The sequence below is a fragment of the Micropterus salmoides genome, unplaced genomic scaffold, assembly GCF_014851395.1.
Source record: "Micropterus salmoides isolate LMB-PRFRI ecotype aquatic unplaced genomic scaffold, ASM1485139v1 Ms_hic_scaffold_6, whole genome shotgun sequence".
NCBI classification, from domain to species: Eukaryota; Metazoa; Chordata; class Actinopteri; order Centrarchiformes; family Centrarchidae; genus Micropterus; species Micropterus salmoides.
In genome coordinates, this window is record NW_024044348.1 from 33,890,432 (window position 1) to 33,903,050 (window position 12,619).

The following is a 12,619-nucleotide window of genomic DNA, read 5'->3' on the forward strand; positions in this document are numbered from 1 at the left end:
CGGTTGTTGCGGTGCTTGCCATCATCCGCGGTAGACTTGACCAACAGCGCTGTATTTCAGTTTTGAGGTTATCACGACAGCCCTACTGAAACACACATAAGATAGCTTTATATTTGTGGATATTTGAGGGGTCCGGCACCCTGATTGGCAACACTGCCATAGTTTTAAATGTAAGAGTTGTTACAAGGATAAATCCATTTTCATAGCTATTTCTAATCGTATTTGTTCCCATAGTCAGAAGTGCTGTGAGTCTGTGGAGGTTGCTGGTATAACCTAGTCGTCAACTCAGCACAGCTTAGTGAGAACGTCTCCATGTACAGCCGGCATTAATGAAGTGTTGGCACCATTAAGAACAGTTTCAGGACTCTGAGCAGACCCAAACCACTCTCTGGTCTGGAACCTGTCTCTGCAAATCAACACTGAGTTTAATTAAGCCAAGCCAAGCCACGCTGCCATTGACCCAACATTACTGTTTAAGTTGGCAGGGCCGAGGGAAACCTATTTACTGTGGGCAACAAAGGAAGTTTTATATGACTGCAGGAAAGTAGATTGCAAGGCTAATATTTGGAAGTTGTTTAAATTTGATTTCTGTATTTATTGAGTTTAATTTCTGAGCTCCTCTGCGGCATTTTTAGCATCAAACGTGCGGGTGTGTGGCCCAGCGGTCAGACGGCAGGCAGCCAGAGGTTTGGCTGGTTTGGAAGGACTAGCTCAGGCCTGATTACAGGGGCGACCCTGCAGGAAGAGTCCTCAAGTCCAATCGATTACAAGCTCTTCCAGAAACCACGGCCAGAGAGGAGAAGACAGAACATCAAGTGGAGCCTTCATTGCTAGAAGGTATTGCTCAACACAGTAAACATCATTTCAATATTTCTTCCCAATAAAGATACTCATAAAACACGTTATATTTCCCCTGACCCCTGAACACTGTCGGCGAGTCATTTGAATCAGACAAACCAGAGTTGCATGGTGCAGCTAGGATTATTTATATATTATTTAAATATTCTGTGAAGGACTGAAGTGATCTGGGCTCACTGTGGCTTATTCAATTAACATCAAAGAGAGTTTGATGACATCAAAAATCTAAAACCCAAATGAAGCGTGGTGAAAAAACAAAAAAGTTAGTATATTAATTTCTTACTTTTAAAACAGAAAAAATGTAGGGTGAAATTCAGAATTTTCTGTTTTAGTTTGAGGAATGTGATGCACCAATTCTGATTTTCCAGAGATTAAATGAGAGCAGTAATTCACCTTTGAAGAGCACTTCTCGCATTGAGAACAGAGTGTGTTCCTCTGCAAATGGGTCATCACACGTAGACAGTATGCACACAACTGCTCGTGTGAGAGGGCCGTCTGTGTGATGAAACCATCAGTGAAGAATCTTTCTTCCAAAAACAGATATGATGTCTGTATAATCACATCAAATAGAAGAGGGATATTCCAGGTGGGTCATTGAAACTTTAATGTGAAGATTTAAGTGCCGCAGACTGAACTAAAATGAGACGGTGCTGTTCCATAATCACATCAGTCTGGACGTTAGCATCAGCACAGACAGTTAAGCACACAACAAGCCTCCACAGCAGGAGGAGTCAGCTACACCTCTCATCTATTCTGCTGTGTGCGATACAGCGTGTCATTGGTTTAGCCAGGCATCGCCACAGCTAATCAAAGTGGATAAGAGATGCATTAGTCCACACAGCAGCAGCCTGCCTTAGCTTGGACTCACTAAAGGAGGCCGTGTTACTGACTAGAAAAAACTAAGTCAGTCAGTCAGTCATGGAAGACTCGAAATAGCCTCTCAATAAAATACACACACACACACACACACACACACACACACAGTGCAGCCTCTATTTCTTCTGAGTGTGGCGCAAAAAGAGAAGCCTGTCCTTCAGAAGTGTTGCTATTTCTGTTTACCACAAGGCCCCAAATATGCTATCATTAGGAAAACTAGGAGGGAAAGGAAATACCACTGGGGAACACATGGACTCCATACAGCCGCACAAATGAACCTAACTGACAGGGTGGCTAAAGACTGTCATGTTCTTTGTAGCAGGTTTTATTTCCACAATATCCATGTGTCCATTTACATAAAAAAAAAGTCACAAAAGTGATGTTTTCAATTCTTGTGAGGAATCATCAGCTTGTTCTACTGTCTATAACTGACTACAACACTTGTGCAAACTATATGAAATTAACCAAGGTTTTTACATTTACAGTGATAAATACCGTGAATATGGTGTACCCTTCATGGAAAACAATCTGATGTTAAACTGAGCATGATGCGTAGTGAGCCGCACTGGATAATGAGCATGAGCAGCAAACACCACCACGAAGGCGGAATCAAACAGCACCACCTTGGCTTGTGGCTGAAACAGTGTGAAAGTGACTGAAGATGCAGTACCATTACTACACGGCAGCTACATGTTGACTTGAAAATATTTATTTATTTATTTAGAAAACGTTTTCTATCCAATCCAAAAAGGACAGACAGAAATCACTTAAAGATGGGGTTGAATATTGATTCACTAGCCTTTGCATGGCGGAAACAATGAAAATATGGAATTCAAACACAATGCGAGTTGCTTCATCTGCAGAGGTACTAAAATCTAGCCTACATCTAATAATTAGTTAAAGGGACCTTCCGTGAGGTATTTTATCCTTTGGGTAATCACTTTCCTTTAGCATCCAAGTTTCTGAACAGTGCATTATAGATGTTGACTTTGCTGAGTTCTCATGTTGTCTGGTTTCAAAGCTCAATTCACATTTTATTTCTACTCCTGATTCTCTTATTGTGTGGTCTGAATTTCACCTTGCACAAAAAAAAAGCAAAATCTCTATTCATTTCCAACTAACATGACGTTAACTGACATTAATCATTTTGTATCACTTTAGCTAAACTCAGGAATTAAGAGTGGTTTCATAAACGCTCAGTCCTGTCAGCAACCATAAGGCCAAAAAACTAGCAACAAGAATGGCTTGCGTCAAATCTATACTCATGCAATCACATTTCCCTTGCAAAAATACCAAGTGCATTTGATTAAATGGGCAGGGATCCCAGAAATGTTTCCAGCCAGATTAAATGAGGATACGGTGAAGTTTTGATTGTCGTTCTCATGAAACAATATCAAATATCCAGCCAACCATTGCAGAGTATGTTCACCAGTTTTTGGAGGATGTGCTGTTTCACATCATTTTGTAAATAAGATGACCAAACTATCAAGGGAAGTTTGAAGTTATGTTCTTTTAAATGTAAACATTTGAAACATACATCTTAATCCGATTTACAGTAATCAGAACATTATATGCATGTACCCATTATACACAAGACAGTGCAATAAGCAGCAGTTCTCACTAAAATGCACAGTAACATTCCGTATAGGGCTGAAACGATTCATCGATTAAATCGATAAAATCGATTAATAAAATGCATCGACACAAATTCTTTGCATCAATGCTTCGTTTAATCCATTTAACAATACAGCACAGTGTTTTGCACGGATATTTATTACTGTTGCACATCACGTTTCTCCTGTGAACACGACGTGATTATAATAGAGCTGTTTGCAAAGTGGAAGAAGAGAGAGAAAATGGTGAGGGACAAAGAAGAAAGTGTCCAAAGTATGGGATTATTTCAAGCTAAAGAAAACAACAACTCTGTAACGTTACCATCCGTCCACCGTAAAACGAAACTTATGTCGCCTTGGCAACAGCACGACAGCAGCTAAACAAAGCAAAAGTACTTCTTAAACGACACATCAATGAATCATTGAAATAATCTATTGAAGCTTCGAATACTAAAATCATCATTAGCTGCAGCCCTAATTCAGTATGTTATGTCCCACAAAAAGTCTTAATTTGATAGTATATGTGGCTTTGCTACATTAAAAGTTCAAACTGCCAGACACAAGATGTTTTGGGTTGTACTCTCAATTCACAATTACTAAATTATCTGGATTGATATCATTTTTTCATCAGAAGACCCTGAATGACTAATTTGCACATGGGTCGTAAACACGAGACATTTCAGCCTTAAACGGAATATGTTACGAAGCCAGTCCTCTGGCAACATTTTCCATCACTCAGGAATGGATCTGCTGATTGCCTAACTTTTAGCAGTACCTTGAAAGTTATTGGTAATGTCTCCTAAATATAGGGAAGTAAACTAAACACATTTTGGCAAACAAGCTATAAGGACACATTAACATATTATCACTTTTTAAGGGGATATGTCTGACATGTAGGAAACAGCTGCCTGTTCACTCATACAGCAAAATTAGCATTCACCTGATGAATGTAGGGCCCAATATTTACTCTTCTTTTAGTCCCATTTTTGGTGCTTTGAGCTAAATGCTAATGTTAGCATGCTAATGTCAACATTGTCAAATTCATAATTCCAGACTGGCAGAGAAATTAAAATATCTATTCCCATAAGAACTGAACTAAACTCTGTAAGAAGTAAAACATAAACACATGACATTGTGCTGCAACAAAATGAAAGCACATCTGCTCCAGACTAGACTGTATCCAGGAAGCCTGGTAAGAGATAACTGACTGGAGATGGGAGACTTCTTTCATCCCATATGCTCTCTGTGGTCTCAGCAGTCTGACAGGGTGACAGTGTAACCATGACCTGATTACCTGTACCCTGAAGCCTGTAATCACTAAAGCCAGCAGACAAGCACTGTCAGTCTGCTGACAGGGGGGATAATTGAAGGTGATGCTACATGCTGCCAGCCCTGCTAATGAAATATGAAAACAAAGAGCAGGGACAAGGCAGCAGGGCACCAAATAGGCTGAACTCCAGCGCAGGCCATTTCCTGTCTATTCACCAGCCACTTTTCATTTTACCTGCCAATCAGACATTTGAAAATATTGGTCTATGTGGAATGATGATCTGGTTGTGTAACTCTCTTACAAGCCTACACAATAGCTTTTTTAGCGACTGGTCTTTTCCATAAACATTCCCACCAAGTATCGGGTTTTCCTGTTACCCATATTCATCAAACACAAAAGGTGCTGCAATATTAGTTTAGTGATAAAATGCTGACGCACTGCAGAGTGTCTCTCGTGGCTCCACAGTTACAGTGTAGACTGTAAAAAAAACATTAACCCTGCATCAGTGATGGAGCCCATAATATTCTGAAGGGACGTTTTTAAAACTTGGATTTGGGTTTACTGGCTTATTGCGACAGGCTGAGACAGGAAACAACACCCCAAAACAAACAACTCTTTGAACATGATTATGTTTTTAACAATTTAATATTGAGGCCAACCTCTGTGGGAAAATAATACAGAATTTTGAAGTTGAAGAAGTTGACATTCCTGCAAAAATCTGTCCCGACTGAGTTGTGAGGCCCAGGAAATGTTGACGGCAAATTTAAAAAAGCTATTCATTCCAAATCTAGCTATCAACTCTGGGAGCCTGTGTAAATCAGTGGATTTATTGATTTATACAGGATGGTAACGTTTAGAAATGCTAAAAATTTGCCTTAAAGCACAAAGTGTAAAGGAACCTCTGCTTACCCACCCATAAGTTTGTCAAGTTCCCACCGAATGCTTATCATATATCTTAATGAGTTGGATGTGCTGTCTGCTTCTTGAACAAACACTTGCAAAGCATCCCAAACCAATATAAAATAAAAAAGTGTTTTTAACATTGAGCTTTGTCATTCTCTTTTGCACCTGACAAAAAGCTCCAAACATTATTGAAACGGTCCAATTTGGAGCAAACGTGAGAGATTTAGCAAAGTAATCACAGACTTCAAAAGTATTCATTTGTTACTGTGAAGAAATGCATTTTTCATCTTAAAATATCAAATCAGCCATGCGTTGTCCTTGTTCCCCATTTTGGCACGGTCACATCACAAATGTTAACATTCAATAATTCATGTTTTTCATACTTCATACAACTGAACCATGCACATTAAAGTTTAGAGCTCACAACTTGGGGCAATAGGAGCAGGGACATTAAGGCTTTTTTATTAAGGCGATCTTAAAGCAAAACTCACATGCCCATATGTGAGCATTACTGGTCACTGTAATTGTTCCTTCTGTCAATACTAGCCACAAAAATCCCCCCTTAAGGCAATTTTAATGTAAGAAATGGGGACACATCCACACAAAAATCCTGCTCTTTGTGTTACTGTCCATCAGCAGTGACTGAGCAAAAACTCTAACACTGGAAGATAAACTACCTGATTGGTCTAACTCTGACTCCTTGAGCCTCATATTAGCTTTAGCTGAACTTAAGAGTGTATTTTTACACAAAAAGAAGGCTGTGAATTTTGTTACTTGCCCTGAAATCGCTTAAGAGACCTCTTTTTGATGCCAGTATGGACAACAAGAGGAACTATCAGTGCCAAATAATTTTTTAATGTATACATATAGGCATGGTAAGTGCTGTTTTAGGATAGACTTGAAAAGATATGAGCCTGTCCTTTAAAACCAGATTCTAGTATCCAAACTTTCACATTTTAAAACATATACAACACCAGCTCTGACCAAACAACTGGTGGCATTTGGCGCAAATTGTAGTAACTTTTAAATCCCTCACATGTCCCCTTAAACTGTCTGTGACGTTGAATACATTTGCAGGATAGACGATATATTTTGATGATATATCTATTAAAGTGTTTTTTGTAACGCTGACTCCACATACCTGCTGTGTGACACAAACCAAACTGTTGGCGGTGCAACAGTTCACACTACCTATTGTTATGGCGTAGTAAAAGTATCCCAAGGAGAACTGGTGAAGAAGCTAGTTTGTTTTGTTGTTGTTTTTAGTGTTAAGAGTTTTCTAAGCTCTCCGTCAAGGCACTTTGGCTTATAACATTTGGCTACAGTAGCAGTTACTGTACGCACATGCCACCCTGCTCAGCCACAAAATCACAACAAAAACAAATGGCGCCATTAAACGGATACTGAATTCATGCCTCGTGGACGTTCAGTTGTAGCTACTGAGAACTCATGAAAGTCATGATTTTAGCGAAACTACTAACTTAACTAACGGACCCAGCTACAGTGGGCTCACGAGAATATATCGCTACATCACATGAAGTGTTGTAGCAGCCCTCTCCTTCCCAGTCTCTACAGCAGAGAAGACAGACAGTGGACAGACCTGCTCACATCTAAAGACAGATGAATTTGTTCCACTTACCCATAGGGCCTCCCGACGATCTTGGAAATACGGATAGTTTTCTATAAAGTGTCTCCGGGCACGGCTCCGTTATCTTTAGGAAATGACACTGACAAACTCAGAGCAGTGAGAGACTTAGCTCCTCCCACCGGAGTGTGAGTGTGAGTGTGTGTGTGTGGGTGGGTGTGTGTGTGTTTGTGTGTGTGTGTGTGTGGGTGGGTTCGGATCATCCTACATACAGTATGAGTATGAGTGTGTCTATAATGTGTGTGCATGCATGTGTATTTATATGTATTATAGTGTGTAAGTAATTGCACGCCTTCCAGTGAGTGTGTGAATAAAATGTGTCTCTAATAATTCAGATCCCCCATACTGTAGCTGACTCTAAAACTGTGATAAGGGCAGTATTTAACCTGGGATCATCTTCACACAACAAAAGTGTTGAGACCAGACTTTTCAGATGGCAAACAGCACAGCATGCCACCCCAAACACGAGCTCAGTGTAATAACCAATCCATTGATATTTGATTTGGCCTGAAGGAAGAAGAAGAAAGCTTGTGACTGAGAGACCACAGGTTCAAGTTGCTGAACCAGCTGATAAGATCTGCTTGGCGCATTTAGTGGTAAAACCACATGCCATTTTTGTGCTGTTGGTGATTCAAGAGTTGGTGGTTGAGTGCTGTATTGAAACATTGCAACAGCATTGAAACAAATCTCTCTTACATTGGACTGCTATAGGACACAGAGAATTTAAAGCTGGTGTATCCACATGTGAGTGATTTATATGATAACTATTCATTAGCATCCCATCCAAGATACCAATGCATGCTATGAGGCCATGTGGGATCCCACATATGTGCTACATCATTAAACCGTCCTTGTCCAACCAAACCTTAACATTTCTAGTCAAAAAGCAATTTCTGGATCATCATTGCAGAATACTGGAGAAACCTAAACTTCTGAGCGTTGAGAATTTTTATGCTATAGTCAAATCTGTGTCTTTAAAGTGTCTTGGCCCCTTGTTCTTTGTTTATATGGTGCCTACTGCTGTGCATTTTTGCTTCTTCAGTAACTTCCGCTATTTGTCATTCAACAATCAGCTCTATTCTTTGCTGCTGTATGTCTGTGAAGATTCTCAGTCATCCAGGTCATAGTTATCCAACAAAGGTTAAAGTCAAGGACAACTGGACTTGGTTGAAGATACTGGAAGACTTTTCATCCCTCATCCAAGAGACTTCTTCGGTTCTGACTGACTGGTAGGGAAACTCAGCTATTTAACCTGAGTGGGGTCGTTTGCCAGGATCGTCAATACTGCTGGTTCGTTAGTGCTCCTGGTTGTTGCAACGTTAGGACTACCCCTGGCCAAGACTGAACAACCATCGTTGGCATCTTCACCTGAGGCCAATAGGTTACGTTTGTTGAGTTTCCTGGAAAGTGATGAAAGGACAGCATTGTAAGTGGGGGACAAGTGGTGGCGTAGACCCCCTCCCCTGTTTGCTGCTGTACTGATCAAGTAAATCTCCTCTCACCACCAGTTATGGTTTTGTCTGTTTTGAAATGAAGCTCAAATCAATGGGCAGCAAAGACACATTTGAATTGGTCATAAAACTAAGCTTTGTGCTGCTGGCATGTGAGCTCATCAGAGGTTCATCAGTAGGAAAAGACTAAGCTTTACACATTAACAAGATTATGTTTTACACATGCTCAGGTAAATCTGTTGAGAGCCTGGATCTGATTGGCTGGGCAGAAAATAGCAACTGGAGCCAACAGACAAGACTAGAGAGTTGAGCAATACAAACCATAAGGTCTTCTCTCTAAAACAACACACTTGCCATTTCTATTTTTTTTAAAGCACCCAATCTTACAAAGATAAGGAATCAAAATGCAGTTTTTGATGGTGGAGTTATTTGTACTCCTACTTTGCAGCCAGAGTAGTCAAAGTTGAGACAGTGTATTATATATCTTTTATATAGAGTTGTCAAAAGTTGTTTTTCCCAGTGATGATACATCTGGCATTTTTCCACTACAGAAAATGTAAGCTGTTGGGTGAAATGTTGCGAGGGAACTTCAATGAAAGAAACAGAGATGGGGGGAAGGATTCATTGTCCTTCATTGTGCATTTCTTTTCTCCTGTGGCTCCTCCACCAAAGTATTGGACATCATTACCGGCCAAACAAAGTTTCTTTCCTCTGCATTGTTTCACTCATGAATCACAACCTTTGCAGCACATTTGTTATTGCAATTGGAGACTGACGTGTTCTTCCAATATTACCTTGTGACATTACATGTAAACTACAGCAACTAGGCCACTCACTGGTTAAGTGTTTTCTACAGCACAGCTTATTCTCAGTTCCCTTTGCCTTGAATGGGAAACATTTTTCTCTCTTAAATCAGCAAATATCTGACAAGATTCAATTTGATTATCACTAACTTGTTCTTATCAGCTGTCTCAGAGATCTACAACGCCTCAGTATATTCTGTGCAATTTTAAAATTCAGCGAGAGTGAATAAGCCATATAGTGGCGCAAACACAAAAACTGCTAATACATCGATGGAAAATGTGAATCACACTGGAATTGTCTTTTAAGCTAAAATACCAGCCTCATACATACATGTTGTACTAACTGAAAAAAACTGAGAAGTTTACATAAATATGCCTTTCAAGAGTTTCTTAGAGAAAATCCAGGAGCTTTCATCTGTGCCCAGGAAGGGTCCATCACAATAAAACAGAAAAGTCATAAATTGAGGTAGATTATATAAAGAATGGCACTTTGCTACATGATGATTGTGTTTTGAAACTAAACCTTCCAACAAACACATTTCAAATAGTCGTTCCAACGTTGGGCTGTTAGGAGAAAAAAAAAACAACAACTCTGGTGCCATCATGTGTCCTTGAGTCAGATAACAGCCGAATCCTTGGTTAAAAACAGCAGTTACAAAGGAATCCCTGGGAGAACAGATCTCACCTCTGTTGCAGAGGTGGATTAAACCACTCAAGATGTTACTTTCACTCTTTTTATTGCTCATGTCAAAGGCTAGAAACACAGAGAAACTCGGTACAGTACAGTACAGTACATTACTTGGCATTAAAGCTCCTTCTGATTCTGATACAGTACTGAGTTTTTAGTGTGTATCTGACTCTGTCTCCCCCCACAGGCTGGCAGCTGAGGGAAGGTCATTCCTGAGCAGGCAAGTTCCTGCTACACTCTGATCCTGGAAATACTGAAGTTGTGTATTGTCTTCCCAATAGCACATATCAGAGATTAAATCCTTTAAACTAAAAAAACTTTGGGTTCAATTTGCAGTTGTTACAATTTGCTTTTAACTCAGGGATGTTATGTTGGCCGGATTCAAAGACAGAAAACGTTGTGAACTTGAAACCAGCTCTAAAGTAGTTTACACTTCATTTTTTTATCTGGTCCAACTTGCATAACTTTCATCACAGTAACTCATACAGATCTACCACTGTGTGCTTCGTAACGTTCATTGTGGTTTTACCGATACTCAGGTACACATCTTCTTCACCGTCTCAGTCGCTGTAACTAATGTGAGGAGCCATTCACTTCAGTAATGTTACTTAATGTAGTCTAACTGTTATAAAGTGTGACACCAATCTCATTTATAATATTCAGTCTAGCTTGCTGACCTTTTAATTATCATCCAGTGCATTTAGCTGTGTTGACATTACTGAGCCTCCGGTTAAAGTAGTGTTTCTCAACGGGGGCGTTCCAAGGACGATGGGGGGCGCTGGAAGCAACATTTTGGAGAGGGTGGCGCTGAGCTGCTTTTGGGGGGCGTTGAAAGTTCTAAGGTGAGTTTACACCAAAGATTCCAAACAATACGTGTTTAAACTTTAAACTACTTGCAAAAAAACGTCTACCAGTTAGTCTACTGCGACTGGACGAGACGGTGTATTTTTCTCTGTCAGCTACTTGTGGTGCAGCTCCGTGCTGCCTTCACGGGAACGGGAAGCCAGAGTATCATCTGTAAAATTTTACCCACATGGCGTTTACTGTGTAAACTCTTTCTTGGTATTACCGTGGATATGTGTTTATTTCTCTGAGGCATAAACTGTGAAAGTCTTGTTATCGCAGTAGTTACGCATTTACAAGATAACAAGATAATCCTGTCGGACTTATTACGTCGTAATATTACAACTTTTTTTTCTTTACATGTCAGAGAACACAGATATGTGGGAGAGATTCTGAATGTGCAGAAAGTTTTGAACATTTGCAGTTAAGTTGCAGTGTTTCCCATAAGTTCATTTATTTGAACAATATCAACGCTGACCACCACATATTGAATTTCGATTTCTTTTACTTGGCCTGTTTAAAATTGTATTTGATTGCAGAGCGCAAGAGCAGCTGGCCCAGTGAAATGGAAAGGATTTGAGGACATCTACAGGCTGACATGTGTAAAGTTTTCTTCCTTTCCAAGTATCAACAGGGATGTTTGTTTGCATTCAGCTGCCCATTTCTATGGAACTGCACAGTGTGTACCACAGTCACTCTCACGCATCAGTGGTATGTAAGGTGTTGGGCAGTAATACTGTAATATTACTTTTCCCAGTAAAGAATAGTGTGACTGATTACTATTTCCAAAAACAGTAATGTTATTACAGTTACTAATCAAGTTAAGGCTACCCTACTTATTAGTGTTGTCTAGTTTGTGTCTGATTTTATTTTATTATTGTTTTATTATTGTGTTATGGCATTTTTGTATGAGTAAGCACATCATGAGCACAGTACAATCCTGAGTCAAATTCCTCATATGTGTACACAAACCTGGCAATAAAGCTGTTTCGGATTCTGATTCTGAACGCACCATCCCTGACGTGAACGCATGACCGCGCTGCAGCTCAGCCACACCGGACCTTATCAGCTGTTAGCCGAAAAGCTAAAGGAAGACAGGAGAACAGGGAGGAGAGGTATTTTCGAGATATTTTATCGAGATATTTTAGAGTAGCTAATTTTACTTTTTTAAGGAGCAGCCTATATGCTAAGTGACTAGGTAATAAGGACCGGATAAATTGGGTATTTTTTGATTATTGCTTGTTATAGGCTATGTCTAATGATTACTTTGACTGTTGTGGATTGATCAATCATATAGCCTACATACACTTTTCTGTATAATTGGTTGCCTTTGTCTTTATGTCCTTATGTTTAAGGTTTTGGCAAGTTATAAATTAATTTCTTGTGAATGGTTGTTAAGGGGCTTATATAAGGCCTTTTCAGAGGCTTGGATCAGCGGGGGCAATCTGCGCTCCTCATCAACAGACAGGCAAACAAGGCTCCCCGAGGTAACCACGGCAACAGCTTCTGTGTAACTGGCGCGATCCCGTGAAACTGGCGCGGTCGTTCTCGTCCCCCCGCTGCCAGAGTTGAAATGTAAAAACTTTCTCCTACAGTTTATCAATAGACAGAGACTGATGTGGCTGTTTGATCTGAGTTTCCTGAATTATATAACTGTTTCTTTAACAGT

The 12,619-nt window shown here is 39.9% G+C and overlaps 1 protein-coding gene across 1 annotated transcript in view; it reads right to left on the reverse strand.

The window, feature by feature from the left end:
* The window catches only part of LOC119890417 (myocyte-specific enhancer factor 2A-like), a 48,809-nt gene extending 41,527 nt beyond the window's left edge, over nucleotides 1-7,282 (reverse strand). Inside the window, exon 1 of the mRNA XM_038701689.1 lies at nucleotides 7,160-7,282. The gene's annotated coding sequence lies outside the window, so the exon portion shown is untranslated. The remainder of the gene's footprint in view (nucleotides 1-7,159) is intronic.
* Nucleotides 7,283-12,619: the final 5,337 nt, after the last annotated feature.